The following is a 19,143-nucleotide window of genomic DNA, read 5'->3' as shown; positions in this document are numbered from 1 at the left end:
CCTTCCCATCACTAAATCTAACCTGCTGGCTGTTCTTACAGTGAAGCCGCAATCTGCACTGCATCCCGGCCATGATGTTGGGTAGCTTTTCTTAGGGAAGAGGCTGAAGTTACAGCACCAGTTAATTATATATTAGATGAGAAAAACAATTCAATCCAAATATGTGGCCATAGATGGCATATATGGTAGAGGGGAAGAAGCTGGTGCTGTCTGATTGGACTGATTTCAAGTGTAATGAAAACAGGATAGGGGAAGAGGTACCAGGTTGGGTATATGCACTAAGCATACAACATTGGAGGTCATTCCGAGTTGATCGTAGCTGTGCTAAATTTAGCACAGCTACGATCATCTTCCCTGACATGCTGGGGGACGCTGCATGTCAGTCAGGCCCCCCCGATGCCTTTGCACTTCAAGAGCAGCTCCTGGCCAGCGCAGCTTTAGCGTGCTGGCCGGGATCTACTCATCACTCCCCAGCCCGCAGCGGCTGCGTGTAACGTCACGCAGCCGCTGCGACCTGCCCCCGTTCAATTCGGCCACGCCTGTGTTGGGCGGACCGCAGCCACGAAACTGCGGCCGCCCCCTCCCGCCCAGCGATTGCCTCTGCCAATCAGGCAGAGGCGATCGCATCCCTGCTACGGCTTTCGGCCGTCTGGCATGCGCCGGCGCACTACGGCGCCGGAGCATGCACAGTAGGGATCCGTTCACTCTGCTGCATTAAAACGCAGCGAGCGAACGGGTCAGAATGACCCCTATTATGAATACTTAGCATTTAATATAGTATAAATAAATATGTAACTATTGTTATAAATTATGAAATAGCAAAATATGCAAAAGAAAACAAAATAACCCCAAATACTAAGAAAAGTTTCAAATTACCACAACCCCCCCCTCACAATAGACATGACATATAAAATAAATAAAATCTGTTTGCTTGTGAGTCCCTTACTGAGACCACGTCGTTCTAATAATTGGTAAAATATACAATAGATTGTGAACTCCACTGGGGCAGTGACTAAAATGAATGATTAGATATTCTCTGTAAAGCGCTGCATAATATACAGCTGTGTCCTCCTCTTATTATTGCCGAGATGCGTTCGAGCATGTGCACACATTGGCCATTTTATCTGAGAGTGGCAAAGCTGATGCAGATTTACTAGCTTCGGCTATTTAGCTGAGACGGCCATTCTGAGAAGCCTTAGGATGATTTAGATGGCTGATGCCACATTCATCGGATGGTGATCCGATTCTACGTCTTTAGATGTAGACATCGGCGTATCCGTGATGAGTGCAAGGTGTGCAGTGCAGGTGCAGGGGAGCCAACACTGCACACCCTACAACCCTTTCTTGAATGCCTACCCCTCCGCAGTCCCATGTCGCCGGCAGCAGCGCTGCACAGATCAGGGGGAAAATTGAGCATTGGTATTTTATGCATGTGCAGTAAGGAAATCACAGGAAAAATGGCCGCCATGCTATTTCCCCTGGAGATCTGCACCTGTTCACTAGACTCTGGTAAAGCGCTAGGTTCTCCTAGTGTTCCTAGTGTTTAGAGTTTACTGTGCTGCCGGCTAGAAAGGAGGGGGGCCCAGACGTGGTTCCCTCCTCTCTTAATGCGCCCCTCGATGCAGCACTTGGTTCTGTGAAGCTGGCAGTGGCCCTCTTTTGTCCTTAGATGCCTCCTGTGGCATTAGCATATTTTTGCATAGCTGTTGCGTCCAATTACTCAGTGGCGATACAAATAGCTTCCAGCTCTGGTACAAGGCCCAGAATTAATGTTTCTATATTCGGATTTGTGTTTAGAGTTTTGTATACATTAATGATAAACATACAGTATATACGGTTAGTTTTGTCTAAAAAAAATAAAAATCTTCTTTTGTTTCCTTGTGCACTTGTCTTAAACTTTGTCTAAAAACATTTCTTCCAAAGTAAGAGTAAAGTTTCACATTAACAGCCTAATTAATTACCTACCTACTTGTGCTTTCTATTGTAACTTTGCAGGTTGTGTGCGGCTAAACAGATAAGTGAAACACTTCCAAATTCTGCTAGTTAATGGGCAGAACCGAACGAACAATTAGTCAACTTCATTCTCTCCCTCATTAGTCAATTTATATGTAATAAATGAACTTTAGTGTTTTTTAAAAAGTTACTTCAAAAGGTTGGTTTACTGCACCGAAATGACATTTAGAAATACTTTTTTTTTTGCCTTTTTTACCTTTTTTTTATTACTATAAATAACATTGAAACATACAGTACTGTAAATGGAAGATGGTGATGGGGGGCTGCCATTACTATTGCATTTTCCAAGGCTAAGCTAAACGTGTTCTGTGTTTCTGCATTAATAGGTGTCACAGAAAAAAAAGATCAGCTGTTCTGTTTTGACACCATTTGTTTTACAAATTGTTCATTGCATCATCCATCCATCTCTCACTATAATAAGTGACAGTGACATTTCTGTATAAATGAAATAAGCCACAGAAAATTATTATACAGTCCCACAGAACTCGTAGCTGGAAACCATAATTAAAATCATCAGTCTTTCTGTCAATAAAGTCAGCATTGCCTATTATAGCTTAAAGTTGAAGGTAGGGGACAGAGCAAAGTATATTGTTATTTTCTTTTTTTAGATCTACAGTATTCCAAGGTAAATAATGAAACTTTAATGTTCTCTTAATAAAGCACAAATGGTATCACTGATAAACAAAGTTAATGACTACTAGTGACCTCTTAAATGATACAGTTTACAATTCTATTTTTAAAAATAATTGTACCTAAAATCTCTCCATACCAAAAGAGAGATGAGGTAGCAATTTAGGTAAAATTATCTTTTGACTTCTTGCAAATTGTTGCCAAATTTGTCCAATTTATGGGGGTCATTCCGAGTTGTTCGCTCGTTATTTTTTTCTCGCAACGGAGCGATTAGTCGCGAATGCGCATGCGCAATGTCCGCAGTGCGACTGCACCAAGTAAATTTGCTATGCAGTTAGGAATTTTACTCACGTTTTTTTCTTCGTTCTGGTGATCGTAATATGATTGACAGGAAGTGGGTGTTTCTGGGCGGAAACTGGCCGTTTTATGGGTGTGTGCGAAAAAACGCTACCGTTTCTGGGAAATACGCGGGAGTGGCTGGAGAAACGGAGGAGTGTCTGGGCTAACGCTGGGTGTGTTTGTGACGTCAAACCAGGAACGACAAGCACTGAACTGATCGCAGTTGCCGAGTAAGTTTGATGCTACTCAGAAACTGCTAAGAGGTGTGTAATCGCAATTTTGAGAATCTTTCATTCGCAATTTTACTATGCTAAGATTCACTCCCAGTAGGCGGCGGCTTAGCGTGTGCAAAGCTGCTAAAAGCAGCTTGCGAGCGAACAACTCGGAATGACCCCCTATGTTGCTAGATTTAAAAGGATGTTGCATTATATACTCTTTGACTAGCTCAGGGGTATGTACACGCTAAACACAGAGGGGCAGAGTGATAAATTAAAGAGTGATAAATACCCACCAATCAGCTCCTGTCATTTTTCAAAAGCAGCCTGTTACATGGCAGTTAGGAGCTGATTGGCTGGTACATTATCTCTCTCCACTTTACCACGCTCCAAGGCTCAGTACATCTCCCACCCAGTGGCAAACAGAGGATTTATAGAGGGGGATTTCCAAATGCAATCCACAATCTCTACTCTGCAGAACATTGAAACAAGTGCGGGAGTCTAGGGGAGCTGCAGAAGAACCTAGTAACAACCCTGGACATTAATGTAAACATTGGTCTTTTTATACACTGGATAATAAATGGAATACATTCTTAATATTTAACACTATAGATGGTCTAGGGTATATGTATCAAACATATTTAAATAATCTAAATTATATAAGTAGTCAGGAAAAAGTTAAACATACCATAAAAAAATAAATACACAAACAAAATAGAACCAGTACTGCACTTCCTAAGCACACATTTTTCCACCTAATGGTGAGGCTCCTGTCTCTTCTTTCTGGTAGCTACTCTCTGGTCCAGTGCACTGATTGCACATGCACAGCAAACTTAGTAGTGGAAACTGCTACCACTGGGCATGTGCAGCAGCTCTGTCCCTTAAACTGCATGATGTGGTGGCAGCTCTAGTAATAGCATTATATACCATTGCTTTTGTTGTCAGAATTTGAGCCACTTGCCAAGAGGAGGGGGTTTCCGGGCAACCCCCGCTGTGCTTGCCTATGCCCCCATAGACCTTTATTATACCTCTATATGTGGCCACATTTCCAATGAACACACACACATGCCACCAATTGTGTTACACTTATCGCACTAGGCTGCACCCACCAACATATTGTATAGTGAAACAATTATCATACCTAAAATCTACTGAGTGGGTCTAGTTGGAGATGAAGGGATTACGAGGTGTGGATATTAAATTACGAGACTGTACTTATAAACAATAAAACATGCTGTGTGAGTTAAAATGGAGTGGGGGAACATTGACCTTGCACTTTCCCAAAATGGTTTTGTAAGTTTCACCCCTCTCGCACAGGTGGTTTACTGTCACACAGTATTTGAAGAAGGTGTGTTTCTCCTGTGCGTCATAAAAATACTTAGTTCAAAAGTAGAGCAACGTGTTTACTTAACATTTTTAGTTAGATTGAACAAAATGCCTACCGAATCTTTCCATATACTAACCAAGGTACATTGTATGGTAAACGTCCCAGAAGGCCCTGCACAAGAAAAACAAATGAAAATGTGGAAAAAACTGAGAAGAACTGAAGGCAAAAAAAAACTGTTAGGCAAGTTCTGCATCAAGATCTTAACATGACAAAAGTTTGTGGTAAGATGGTTCCAAGGCTTCTCACTGCTGAGCAGAAATAAACTCAAAAGATAATTTGTACAGGCATTTTGTAACAAATTCAATAATTTTACATCATATTTTTTAGATAAAGTGATGAAACATGGATCTTCCTGTATGATCCTGAGACAATGGGATCAATATATGAAGCAGTGATAAGAGAGGAGAAGTGAGCCAGTGGAGAAGCTGCCCGTTACAACCAATCAGCAGCTCTGTATAATGTTATAGTATGCAAATTATAAATGTTACTTCAATGTTGATTGGTTGCCATGGGCAACTTCTCCACTGGCTCACTTCTCCGCTCTTATCACTGCTTCATACATTTACCCCCAAATGCCAGTACATGCACTGAAAAACACCATCATCACCAAGAATGAAGAAAGCACATCAAAGCAAATCCAAATTCAAAGCCATGTTAATTGTTTTCTTTGATATGAATGGTGTTATTTTGGAAGACTGGGTACCAGAAGGAGCAACAGTGAATCAACATTACTACATAAATGTTCTACAAAATCGCCGGAAATAATCAGAAGAAAGAGGTCAGAGCTGTGGAAAAACGGTTTCATCCTCCATCAGGATAATGTACCAGCCCAAACAGCTCTTTCTGTGAAGTAGTTTTTGGCCAAGAAACAGATTGCAGTGCTAGAATGCCCTCCATACTCACCAGAAATGGCACTATAAAACTTCTTTGTTTTCCCTAAAGTCTCATCTATACTCAAGGGAACCCGTTTTGCTCAGTTACTGAAGTAAAGAAGAAAATGATGGAGCTGTTGAGACAGCTGACAGGTAATGAGTTACAGCACGGCTTTAACCAATGGAAAATAAGAATGCAGCAGTGTGTGGATGCAGAAGGGGAGTACATAGAAGGGGAATGGCATTAAAATGTACTTAATATAATTAAATATTAAATTATAGTAAATTATAGCTTCAGTGTTGTTGTTTAATAGCCACACCTCGGTATGTGGAAGGTAAGAGAACCCATCAGGTGCCATCTGTACTTGCCACCACCAATCTTTCTCAGTGCACCTGCATAAGACAAATAAAAGGAATAATACCTTACTCCAGACCAGGGGCGTCATAATGGGGGGGAGGGGGCAAGGGGGCAGCTCGCTCCCCCCAAACATGAGAGAAGGTGCCAACACTTGGGCAGAGGAGTGTCGGACAGCCAGGTGAAATACCGTTGAAGATGTGCCTGTGTACTAGCGCCTCTGCTTCCGCTCACACCGGCACTGGGAGCACTGCGGTTGGATACCCGCTGCGCAGGCCCGGCGCTTACCGCTCAGCAGAGTCTGGAAAGCAGGGAGGCGCCGTGCTGGAACGGCGCTCGCCCTGCTCTGCTACTCTGCTGCTGCATGTGTCGGCTGCCACTGCACCTTGTCACATGAAAGACAGCTGTGCTGGCAGCACAAGGAAGGAGAGGGACAGGGAAGGAGAAGGACGGGCTTACATGACTGTGTGAGAGAGCAGCAGCGGCGGGGGAAGTCACTGAAACTCACTGCGGTGCCGAGCCCAAGCATCTCCTCCCTGATCTTAGAGGTAGGATCAGTAGAGCATGGAACATGTGCCGAGCTGTAATTGGAGGAGCTCGGAACATGCTGATTAGAAAAGCCTCTGATTGGAGGAGACTGTCACATGATACTCCTCTGAGCCCTTGAACATGGAGGATCTCACAGCATGGCCCCTCTCTGGGAGTATTTAGCCTGACTCCTCTGTCTCCACAGTAACTGCTCCTGTCTCTGTATCTCCTGTCTGTCTCTGCCTCCCCTCCATGCAGCGTCTGTTGCTCTCTGCTTGCTACATGTTTCAATCTGTCTCTGTATAGTCTGTCCCCAGAATCTATCTCCTCCTCTCTCCCAAGTATCTGCATCCCCACCTTTCTCTGCCCAGCTTCTGTTCCCCACTTTCTCCTCAGCATCTGTTTCTCCCTCGCCCCAGCATCGCCCCCCCCCCTCTCCCCAGCATCTGCCTCCCCTCCTTTCCCTGACCAGCATCTGTCTCCCCTCCCTCTGCCCAGCATTTGTTCTCCCATCTCCACAGCATCTGTCCCTCCTCCACAGAATCTCTCCCCTCTCTGCCCAGCATCTGCCTCCCCTCCTCTCTTTGCCCAGCTCTGCCTCTTTTCCTCTCTCTGCCCAGCTCTGCCTCCCTTCCTCTCTCTGCCTAGCTCTGCCTCCCTTCCTCTCTCTGACCAGCATCTGCCTCCCCTCCTCTCTCTGCCCAGCTCTGCTTCCCTTCCTCTCTCTGACCAGCATCTGCCTCCCCTCCTCTCTCTGCCCAGCTCTGCCTCCCTTCCTCTCTCTGCCTAGCTCTGCCTCCCTTCCTCTCTCTGACCAGCATCTGCCTCCCCTCCTCTCTCTGCCCATCTCTGCCTCCCATCCTCTCTCTGACCAGCATCTGCCTCCCTTCCTCTCTCTGCCCAGCTCTGCCTCCCTTCCTCTCTCTGCCTAGCTCTGCCTCCCTTCCTCTCTCTGACCAGCATCTGCCTCCCCTCCTCTCTCTGCCCATCTCTGCCTCCCTTCCTCTCTCTGCCCAGCTCTGCCTCCCTTCCTCTCTCTGCCCAGCTCTGCCTCCCTTCCTCTCTCTGCCTAGCTCTGCCTCCCTTCCTCTCTCTGACCAGCATCTGCCTCCCCTCCTCTCTCTGCCCAGCTCTGCTTCCCTTCCTCTCTCTGACCAGCATCTGCCTCCCCTCCTCTCTCTGCCCAGCTCTGCCTCCCTTCCTCTCTCTGCCTAGCTCTGCCTCCCTTCCTCTCTCTGACCAGTATCTGCCTCCCCTCCTCTCTCTGCCCATCTCTGCCTCCCTTCCTCTCTCTGACCAGCATCTGCCTCCCCTCCTCTCTCTGCCCATCTCTGCCTCCCATCCTCTCTCTGACCAGCATCTGCCTCCCTTCCTCTCTCTGCCCAGCTCTGCCTCCCTTCCTCTCTCTGCCTAGCTCTGCCTCCCTTCCTCTCTCTGACCAGTATCTGCCTCCCCTCCTCTCTCTGCCCATCTCTGCCTCCCTTCCTCTCTCTGCCCAGCTCTGCCTCCCTTCCTCTCTCTGCCTAGCTCTGCCTCCCTTCCTCTCTCTGACCAGCATCTGCCTCCCCTCCTCTCTCTGACCAGCATCTGCCTCCCCTCCTCTCTCTGCCCATCTCTGCCTCCCATCCTCTCTCTGACCAGCATCTGCCTCCCTTCCTCTCTCTGCCCAGCTCTGCCTCCCTTCCTCTCTCTGCCTAGCTCTGCCTCCCTTCCTCTCTCTGACCAGTATCTGCCTCCCCTCCTCTCTCTGCCCATCTCTGCCTCCCTTCCTCTCTCTGCCCAGCTCTGCCTCCCTTCCTCTCTCTGCCTAGCTCTGCCTCCCTTCCTCTCTCTGCCTAGCTCTGCCTCCCTTCCTCTCTCTGACCAGTATCTGCCTCCCCTCCTCTCTCTGCCCATCTCTGCCTCCCTTCCTCTCTCTGCCCAGCTCTGCCTCCCTTCCTCTCTCTGCCTAGCTCTGCCTCCCTTCCTCTCTCTGCCTAGCTCTGCCTCCCTTCCTCTCTCTGACCAGTATCTGCCTCCCCTCCTCTCTCTGCCCATCTCTGCCTCCCTTCCTCTCTCTGCCTAGCTCTGCCTCCCTTCCTCTCTCTGCCCAGCTCTGCCTCCCTTCCTCTCTCTGCCTAGCTCTGCCTCCCTTCCTCTCTCTGACCAGCATCTGCCTCCCCTCCTCTCTCTGCCCATCTCTGCCTCCCCTCCTCTCTCTGCCCAGCTCTGCCTCCCCCTCTCTGAGCAGCATATCCCCCCCTCTGCCAAGCATCTGTCCCTCCTTCTCCAAAGAATCTGTCTCCCTCCTCTCTGCCCAGCATCTGCCTCCCCTCCTCTGTCTGCCCAGCTCTGCCTCCCATCCTCTCTCTGCCCAGCTTCTGCCCCCCTCTCCCCAGCATCTGTCACCCACTCTCTCTCTGTCTAGCATCTGTCTCTCCTCTCTCTGACCACCATCTGCCTCCAATCCTCTCTCTACCTAGTATCTGCCCCCCTCTCCCCATTTATTTCCAGCATCTGCCTTCCCTTTTCTGTCTGCCTAGCATCTCTCCCCCTCTCTCCAGCATCTGTATTCACCCATCTCTCTCTGTTCATCATCTGTCCCCCTGCTTTCTGCCCAGCATCTGCCCACCCCCCTCACCCCAGCATATGTCTCCCCCATCTCTCTGCCTTTCATCTGCCTTCCCACTTCTCTCTGCCCACCATATGACCACTCACTCCACAGCATCTGCACCCCCTGTCTCTCTGTCCAGCATCTGTCCCCCTTCCTCTCTCTGCCCAGCATCTGAATCCCCCATCTCTCAGCCCAGCATCTGCCTCCCCTCCTCTCTTTGCCCAGCATATTGCTGTCCCCCCTCTCTCAGCCCAGCATCTGCTCCCCATCTCTTTGCTCAGCAGCTGCCGACTCCTCTCTCTATCCAGCATATAGCTATCCCACCCGCTGTCTGCCCAGCATCTGTCTCCCCCCACTCTCTGCCTAGCATCTGGCTGCCAACTCCACCCTCTCTGCCCAGAATCTGGTTGCTTTCCCATTTCTCTGTACAGCATCTGGCTGTCCTACCCTTTATCTACACAGCATCTGGCTGTCACACACTTTTCTCTACCCATCTATCATATCTGTACTCCATCTTTCTTCCACCATTTTCCAACTACAACAACTTTCCCTTGTTCCCATCACAACACACGGCCAGCCCCACCTTTGAAATGCCGCCGGCGCTGGCTGACTTGCTCCGTCTCTGTGGCTGCCCGAAGGTTAAGTGCTACATTAACCTTCTTGGTAGCAGCAATCCCAGCTATATACCAAGGTACTCGCTGCCTCCACATGTCCTGCAAACTTCCAGGACTTTGCTCCTAGGGAGCAACTTTAAGCTCCTTGTGGGTTGTTAAAATATAATACAAGTGTACTTTTACTAATGTATGTCTTATTTAAGTTATGTGTAATGTATTAATCTGTATTCATGCATTTCCCGACACCTGGGAAATAAGTGTCCTAACCCTCCCTACCTGCAGCCTCACCTTAACCCTCCAACCCCTGCAGCCTAACTCTAACCCTCCCTTACCACAGTCGAACCCAACCCCCCCTCTTTTGTGCCCAACCCTCCCTCCTTAGTGCCTAACCTTTCCTCCCCGCAGCCTAACCCTAACCCTCCCTCTTAGTGCCTAACCCCTCCCCTTCCCCGCAGCCTAAACCTCCCCACCCCGCAGCAGAACCCTCCTCAGGTGTGCATAACCCTATTCCCCCTCTTCCCAAAGCCTAAATCTAATACCCCCCCGCAGCCTAACCCTCTGCGGGGGTTGCCTAACCCTAACCCCCCCTTCACGCAGCCTAAACCTAACCCTCCCCTTTGCAGCCTAACCCTAACCTCCAACCCCGCCACTTTCACCCTCTGTTGCTCACCTCTCTGGTTGCCCAGCACACAGACATCCAGGATTCGGCGCCAGGATTGTGATCCTATTCAGGATGCCAATGCCAGCATTCCGAGCAGTCGGGATTCTGGCATAGGTATTTCGACTGCCGGGTTCCAAACCAGATCTCGTGTGTGCCATGTTGCTGGTAATGCTAATAATCATAATGATGCCTTTCCTGTCACCCACTGTCACAGTGTGCTAGGAAGCTAGGGGCGCCAAACTCAGATTATATCTCCCCCCCAACCTAAAAACGTTCCTGCGCCCCTGCTCCAGACAAACAGTAATCTAAAATACAGTAATCTTTTACTTAGGGATATATCTTATCTGATAATTGCTGATATAGAGTACAAGCGTTTATTTTTAAATGGATTGCAACAAAAAGTAATTTCAAATATGTATCAAGGGTATACATTTCATTAAGAATTTATATTTGTTCAATTTGTTGGGAATTTTTTTTATATACAGTACCTATCGAATTGTGCTCGTTAGCAATAATATTTTAAAATATATTTTTAGTCAAAGCAGAATTTAAAAAGATTATTCTTGCAGCACAGTCATAATTGTTTTGGGAACTGGCTCCTTGGGCCATGAAATACTGAACTGTAACATGGAGGGTGTGATGTTTTTGATTTTGTATTTTTATCTGAAATACTAACAAACTTCATTGTACATTTTGATATTAGGGATATTTCTGAGCAACACAACTTCTCCATCTTCCCTTTACTCAGTGTTTATTTTATGACTATTGGGCACTATTATTCTGGAAACAGGAAATTCCAGACGTTTAAAAACTTCTCTCCAGGAGGAATCCAGAGTAGAACCATCTGGGCACTGTGGGGGCAGGCAGTGACATCATTAAGTCCCACCCCCTGTGACTGCAAACTGCCGTGATTGGGCGGGGCTAATCAATGCAAATTTTAGTCGTTTAGCCCCACTCCACCTGATCAGACTTGTGATTCCAGCATTTTTACCCCATTATGCCCACTTCACTAAGAAGCCAGAAGGATGCGGGAGGCATACTCACCGAAAAATCGGGAGTCTCCTGTAACTTCCGGGAGAGTAAGTATGAACTTGTATTACTAGATTGGCCTATTCCAGCTGTTTAAGGGAGACACTAACCTCAACAGAGGACCTTCAGCAATTTAGGTTTAGTACTGGCACCTTTTTCATAGAACCTTGGCCTTTTTTGTAAATAATTTAAAAACACTGCCTATACTAACTATGGCAGGCATTCCCAACCTCGGTCCTCAAGGCACACTAACAGTCCTGGTTTTAGTGATCTCCAGGCTTGAACACAGGTGACTTAATTAGTACCTAAGTTATTTTGATTTAACCATCTGTGCTGAAGCCTGGATATCACTAAAACCTGCACTGTTGGTGTGCCTTGAGGACCGCGGTTGGGAATGCCTGAACTATGGGCATTAATGCAAGTGCAATTGTTTTCAGCTTGAGCTTGGCTAACACATACAGAGGGGTCAATTCAATTAGGTGCGAAAGGCAAGGGTGGATTTAAGGGTGAGGATTTAAGGCCCCTATACACAACAGTAATGCCCCCCAAACACTTATTATTATTATTATTATTATTATTATTTTCATTGATTGATTATAAGCCCTCATTTGATGATTGCCAATTTAATAGAATAATAAAAAAGCCACTAACTATGATTTTTTTTATTTCTTATTATGTATATACAGTATACAGTATTTACTAAGCAGGACAGCTTACAGAGGCACTCCATTCAAGATGGTATATGCTACAATACAGTTGAACTATTTAGCAGTTACTGGTACATTTCTGACTGACAGTACCAAAACAAGCATCCAAATGCTGCCACCCAAACAAGTGCCGCCCCTAGGCACGTTCCTCATGGGAAATTCACCACTAGCGAAAGGGGTGAGTTGCGCTGCAACGCTGTATAAATGTTGGCAATGACACCTGAAATTGCCCCCCACTTGTCCCAATCTAGCACTGGACTTGCTGATTTTTGTGCCTAGCTCTATGGGGCCACAAACAAAAATTAATGAGTCCGACAACTTAACACAGAGTGGAGTATAATTGCATTTTTTTGGGTACAAACTGAAAGGGTGGGTTCCCATGCAGACCACAACAAAAAATAACTGGAGATATAGCATTTGTAGGCGCATGACCCCGATGCAAAATACATACCGGCAATTACAATGACTGCTTCTGACTGGCTGGATCTTAATACCGCTCATTGATGCAATTACTATTATTAGTGTGGTTGCTACAATGTCTTCACAGTATTTGCTTGCAGTTGGTCTGTGGCAATAGAGCTAATTCCCATTTGATGGTTTTAAAGGAAAAGACAACAAATATTTGTATTTTATTGAACGGAAATGGTACTTTTATATTGTATTTTATCTGTATTTACTGTAAATGTATTTTATGGTGTATTTATTTATTACACGGACCAGACACAGTCAGTGTTATGCATATGTTATTTCACACACAGATGGATCCTGGACATGGGCTTCAAATGTCGTATTCCTCTTGTAAAGCCGCTCCTGAACAACAAACAACGTCAGAAGCGTCTTACTTGGGTTAAAGAAAAAAGAGAATCTATGGGGCATTGCCAAGAGAAAGATGAGAGACATGAGACTGAACAATGCAGAAGAGCTGAAGGCTCCTGGTCTTCCATAACACCTCAGCAGCGCCACAGGCTGATAGAATCCATGCCACGCCGCATTGAGGCAGTAATTCATGCAAAAGGAGCCCAAACCAAGTACTGAGTACATATAAATGATTATACTGTTCAGAGGGCGACATTTCTGTATTTCAATCCCTGTTTTATTGATTTTATATAATCTAATTTTCTGAGATTTTGGATTTGGGGTTTTCTTAAACTGTAATTCACAGTCATCAAAATGATAATAAATAAAGGCTTGTAATATCTGTAATGAGTCTATATAATATATTAGTTTCACCTTTTAAGTTGAATTACTGAAATAAATGAACTTTTGCAGGATATTCTAATTTTCTGAGTTTCACCTGTACAATAAAATGTATTAACTTCTATAAGTACATGAGGCAAAACCACACCACCTAAGATGCTGTGCACTGTACTCACAGAGGCCATGATGTCCTCCTGTGTGGCTATGCCCCATCACAATTACCATACCCCTTCCAGTGTCTTGCTAGCCTTGACTATAACTTTAGCTTTTATTACTATCATCTCCTGGTGTAAACATAGTTTATATACTATACACCACTCCCCTTCGACAAAACCTACACTGGCTCCCATTCTCCTACAGAATCCTCTTCAAACTCCTCACCCACCCTCACATACAAGGCCATCTCTATTTCCACTGCTCCCTACATCTCCAACCTCCTCTCCCTTCATGCTCCCTCCCGCCCACTAGGTCGGCCAATGACCGTCGCCTCTCCTCTGCCCTGGTCACTGCTTCCCATGCACAAATTCAAGATTTTGCCAGTGCTGCGCCCCTTCAGTGGAATGCACTCCCCTGCTTCATTAGACTCTCTCCGACCTTGCAAAGCTTCAAACGAGCACTGAAAACCCACCTATTCATCAACGCGTACCCTTCCGATGCATAACCTAGTCCTGAGGCTGCTTCTCCATCCCCCTGCCTCATGCCTTGAACATCTCTGCTTTGCTTACATACTGCTATCAGGCTACCTCCCGCTTGCTTTCACCTCATGTCATCTGTCTGTCGCCCCTTCCCACTAGATTGTTAGCACTTAAGAGCAGGGCCCTCTTTCTTCCTGTTGTCAAAGCCCTCTTCTCGACACATTTCACTCACAGCTCTCTCCTACTCAGCGACCATCTTTACCCGTTTTTCCTCCTGCTGGTAAAGGTTAATCTCTATCTATGGCCGCCAGCCCCAAGTAGTACAATGATTACTCCCTCGCTACTTACATCTTAGCTGTATTATGTTTTGAGAATTGTGGTGCTCTTTGCTACCTGTGCTCTGTTTTTGTTATTTACTGTAATGCTAAGTTTTGTCTCCCTGTACTGTCCTTTGTACGGCGCTGCGAAAAACACCTGTGGCGCCCTACAAATAATAATAATAATAATAATAATAATAATAATAATAATATTCTCTCCTGGTGAAAAACTGATGCATAAGCTACCCTTGTAGATGGAAGCAGGTTGAGATGCTCTGCAAAATGCCTCTTTTTCTAGCAAATTTTACAACCTGTGTTTTTGGCACACAATGCATCCAACTGTACAGTATATGAGGCCCCCAATGTTTATATACTCGTCTCCTCTCCATTTTCTCATAGAGTATGGATTCTTGAACTACGAATCGCCATGGCATCTTAAATGATTTGCAGTTGTCCTTTTTCAATTAAATTTTTGCACACTACCAGCCTATAATGCATTTGTTCATCTTCTTGTAATATTATTTTGTAAAAATGGACAGTTTTTTAATTCTTGAGCAAATGTTGATACCAATTGTGTAAACCTAAAATATACACAAAGCGAAATGCGTTATTTAAAATAAAAACATGAGTTATAAAATTGTTTCTGAGATTTTATTTGGGTCCCAGCTTTATAATTTTTTTTTAACTTTAAAGAGCCACAATCTAAAGTAGTTTGCTACAAAATATAGCTACTGTGCCAATTTAAACAAACCAAGTAATACTTTCAGGCAAAGCACAACTGTTGCTGCATCTGTAGGAGTAGCGGCCCAGTTCCTTGGTGCAGTGGGGGCAAATAAATTATTCTGTTTAGCGAAAAGAGTTGTTCTAACAAACGTTGATGGTCAGTGACTGCACAATTATGGCTAAAATAGATTCTCCTGGAGCATTTTTTTGCTCAATAAAATGACTAGATTTTTGCACATCCTCTAATTTAACACTAATTTATGGCAAACTATTGTAGTACTTTGAATATTTTGTGCTAACTAGATGCATTTTCTACTGGAAAGCCCATTTACATGCACACATAAACCAATATTTATAAGTATTAAAATGAACTAATGTGTACACATAGGGGTCATTTCAGTAAATGCCAAGCTGCAATTTTGGCTGCTGGTTTTAAGCAGCAATAATATTAAATCCAATACATGTATGGTTATTGATATTATAATCCCCTTTAAATCCAACAGCTGACAACGGTGAGTATGCAGAGGCTTTGAAAAATGATGCTTAGTAAATTTATCCTCTAGAATAAATGAATCAACTACATTCTACTAGAAAAGGGAATTAAATAAGTTTATTGGTTTTGGTGTCGCTATAAATATAACTATCATTGACCCCAAAAATTGTTTACAGAGATACACTTGACTGTGGTTTTGTATAAGAAATTATATTTCTGGGAATTTTTTTATTAAAATAAAATATTATTATTATTATTATTATTAATAATAATACTACAGGTTGAGTATCCCATATCCAAATATTCCGAAATATGGAATATTCCGAAAAACAGAATTTTTTGAGTGAGGGTGATATAGTGAAACCTTTGTTTTCTGATGGCTCAATGTACACAAACTTTTTTTAATACACAAAGTTATTAAAAGTATTGTATTAAATGACCTTCAGGCTGTGTGTATAAGGTGTACATGGAACATAAGTGAATAGTGTGAATATTCACACACTTTGTTTAATGCACAAAGTTATTAAAAATATTGGATAAAATGACCTTCAGGCTGTGTGTATAAGGTGTATATGAAACATAAATGCATTCTGTGTTTAGACCTGGGTCCCATCGCCATGATATCCAAAATACTTCTGGTCCCAAGCATTTTGGATAAGGGATACTCAACCTGTAATAATAATAATAATAATAATAATCATTATCTAAAAAATATAAATATAATAATCTGTAACAGTACCCACTATTTAATGAACAGGAATAATAACTAAATAATACATCAGTCTGGAAAAAATATCTGGCATACATGATGTCACCCCTGCGGTGTATAGGAGGATTATAACCAGCCTAAGTCAGTGCGGCAGCTACTATACTATTACTGAACAGTTTTTCACTGTACGTTAATGTGACATACCTTTCGAAGAATCTTATTTACAGTATCGTCTCATGCAGCTTTACCTTGCCGTTCTACCAAATCATTTATGTGGACAAAGAAGACGTCATTTTCTCATAGCAGCTACCTGTTTTCTCCTGGTAACAGCAATTGAAATTTAGAAGATGAATGAAGCATTGCAGCAAAGTTCAAGTTTCTCTGTATTTCATGCAGTAATTTATCTACCGGGAAATCAATTAGTGAAGCTGAAAAAAATAAATTTATAATACAAATAAAACATTACTTTTTCAAATTTCTTTTATCTGATTATCTCAGTTTGCCTATTGTATTCTTTCATGGTCTTCTGCAGGTAAGTGTATAACCGGAAATGGAGTACAGCAAGTGGGGCTAAAACAAGCTATGGCCAATCATTTAATAGATATGATAATCAGAATGTACACATGGACTGTCCATGGAGGCGGGACGTGATTGTGTGAGGGTTGCATGTAGCAATGACCATCTCTTAGGGGGAGATTTATCAAAGCGTGGAGAGAGATAAAGTACCAACTAATCAGCTCCTGTTGTTTTTTAAACACAGCCTGTAAAGCGACACTTAAGAGCTGATTTGTGTGCACTTTATCTCCCTCTTCTTTATCTATCTCCAAACTTTGCTACATCTCCGCTAATGTGAGCACACTCTGGCGCTGGTACTGAAGGGGGGCATGGCTAAGTACGTGGGGGCAGGACTATCGTAATCATCAGGCACCCTTTGCTAATGCTGTGTCACTGTAAGACGGTGGGCATGGCTGCAACTCTGTAAGGCCCAAGCCCCATACCGGGGTATATGAGGACACCATGATGACACTTATGCACACACATACATACGTACACTGGTGCAAGAACAAAGTATTCATATTCATCTCTCTTACCAATGCCTTTGTATTGACTTGTGTTAGACTTTGTAGTTGCTGTTAGAAAGCAAGAAAACAGCAAACACTCTAATTAGAAAGCCATTCTGATTCGTCAAGAAAACTGCAAGTACGTGACATCCACTGGAGAATCATGCAATCTAATGCTCATATGCAAAGCAGCAGTGACCAGCTGTAGTCTATTGTTGGAACATCAACAGCGATAAAGGGCACACATCCTTTAAAGTAGTGGGGTCCCTGGAAGGAAACACCACGTTTTGCAAGGCCATGCCATTTTTGCCCAACCCATGTGTCACCGACCCGGGTGCCGCCACAGGTGCCGACTGCCGAGTCTGTTATATTAAATATATATATATATATATATATATATATATATATATATATATATATATATATATATATATGTCCCATCGTCAGGACCACTTGGCTATGCTCATCTTTGCTGCGATGCAGTATGCTGCAACACGGCTTGCTGCATGGCGTGCCAGGCTGCAACTATTCGCAGACTGCGATCACTCCATTAATTCCTAGAGGAATTAATGAAGCGATCACCGGCTGCAAATTGTCGCAGCCTGGCACGCCATGCAGCATGCCATGATGCAACATGCCACATCGCAGTAAGATGAACATGGCTACATCTTTATCAGGGACGTGCGGTGAGGTAAATGGCTGGGGAGACACTGGCTAGTACCAGAGCCAGAGTTACACACAATATATGAGCTAAAGGATGCATCTGGGCATTATGCACATGTGCAGCAGTATATACTCCTTGAAATTTGGTGAGTTTTGATCAGAGATGTGCGGAAAAGATAGGCAGTGGAGGCACTGCCTCCCCTGCTATAGACTTTTTACTGAAAAAATGATTAGAATAATACAAAGAAGATATTAAGTGCACACTTAAATTCCCTCAAAGTACTGTTACGTTAATACCCTAACCCCTACCCTTAATCCTAACTCCTAATACATACTCTTACCCCTAACACTAATACCCTCACCCTTACTAATACTCTTGCCCTAAATTTAGCACATCTACAATCATTTACTCTGACATGCGTGGGGACGCCCAGCACAGGACTAGTCCACCCCGCATGTCAGGCCCCCCCCCACACACACACAGGTACAAAGGCATCGCACGGCGGCAATGCTTTTGTACCTGGCAAGTAGATCCCTGCCAGCGCAGCTCCTGCGCGCTGACAGGGAGCAACCCGCCGCGTTCCGTGTCGCAGCAGCTGCATTCTAACACCGTTGGCACGCCCCCTCCCCGCCCCGAAACCGCCTTTGCCTGTCAGTTTGGCAGAGGCGATCACAGCCCAGAGATGTTGATAGCATCTCACTGGGCTCCCAGGGTACGCACGTGCAGTGCAGCTGCTGCGCGTGCGCACTCCACAGAGTAATTCAGACTGCGATCGCTGCCGCTGCAGCGATCCAGCCTGAATTACCCCCTTAACCCTGACCCCTAACATTAACTTCACCCTCAGTCATAACCTAACCCTGACCCTTATTCCTAATTCCTTAACTCTCACCCTTAATCTTAACACTAATACCCTACCCTCACCCTTAATCCTAATACCCTAACACTAATACTTTACCCCTCACTCTTTAGCACTTTGAGTACGCTATGTAAATAGAATAATTATTATTATTATTCCTAGCCTCAAACACTAATAACCTAACCCTCACCCTTAATCTTAAACCCTAACACTAATACCCAAAACCCTTACCATTAAGTCTACTATCCTACAACCCTTACCCTTAAACCAAACCCTAACTTTGATTCTTATACTCTAACACTAATACCTTAACCAAACCTCTAACCCAACTCTAACCCCTAACCATAAGAACCACACCCGAAATGGGCAGACTAGATGGGGCAAATGGTTATTATCTACTGTCAAATCCTATGTTTCTTGACTGATGCATCATCTTCCCAAGAAATGTTCATAGCAAATGATGATGGATGTACAGTACTGTATGACAAAGAGATGGTGATCGGGGTTAAGGTATACACAGACAACTCAGCATGTCTTGCTTACTA

General features: G+C 44.5%; 1 long non-coding RNA gene across 3 annotated transcripts in view; it reads right to left on the bottom strand.

Annotated features, from left to right (window-relative positions):
• Window positions 1–4,391: 4,391 nt before the first annotated feature.
• LOC134987062 (uncharacterized) overlaps window positions 4,392–19,143 on the bottom strand; it is a 71,140-nt gene continuing 56,388 nt past the window's right edge. Inside the window, exons 6-9 of one of the 3 annotated variants that reach the window (XR_010192812.1) lie at window positions 17,109–17,147; window positions 16,222–16,445; window positions 12,395–12,522; window positions 4,392–4,695 (exon numbers count right to left, since the gene is read on the bottom strand). This is a non-coding gene — a long non-coding RNA (uncharacterized LOC134987062). Of the gene's footprint in view, window positions 4,696–11,935; window positions 12,523–16,221; window positions 16,446–17,108; window positions 17,148–19,143 lie in introns of those variants that run through there. The other 2 variants (XR_010192811.1, XR_010192813.1) reach the window with 2 other exon arrangements.

The sequence above is a fragment of the Pseudophryne corroboree genome, chromosome 2 (genome assembly GCF_028390025.1).
Source record: "Pseudophryne corroboree isolate aPseCor3 chromosome 2, aPseCor3.hap2, whole genome shotgun sequence".
Classification (NCBI taxonomy): Eukaryota; Metazoa; Chordata; class Amphibia; order Anura; family Myobatrachidae; genus Pseudophryne; species Pseudophryne corroboree.
The sequence above is the reverse complement of the archived record's forward strand: the minus strand, read 5'-3'. Positions and strand labels throughout refer to the sequence as shown.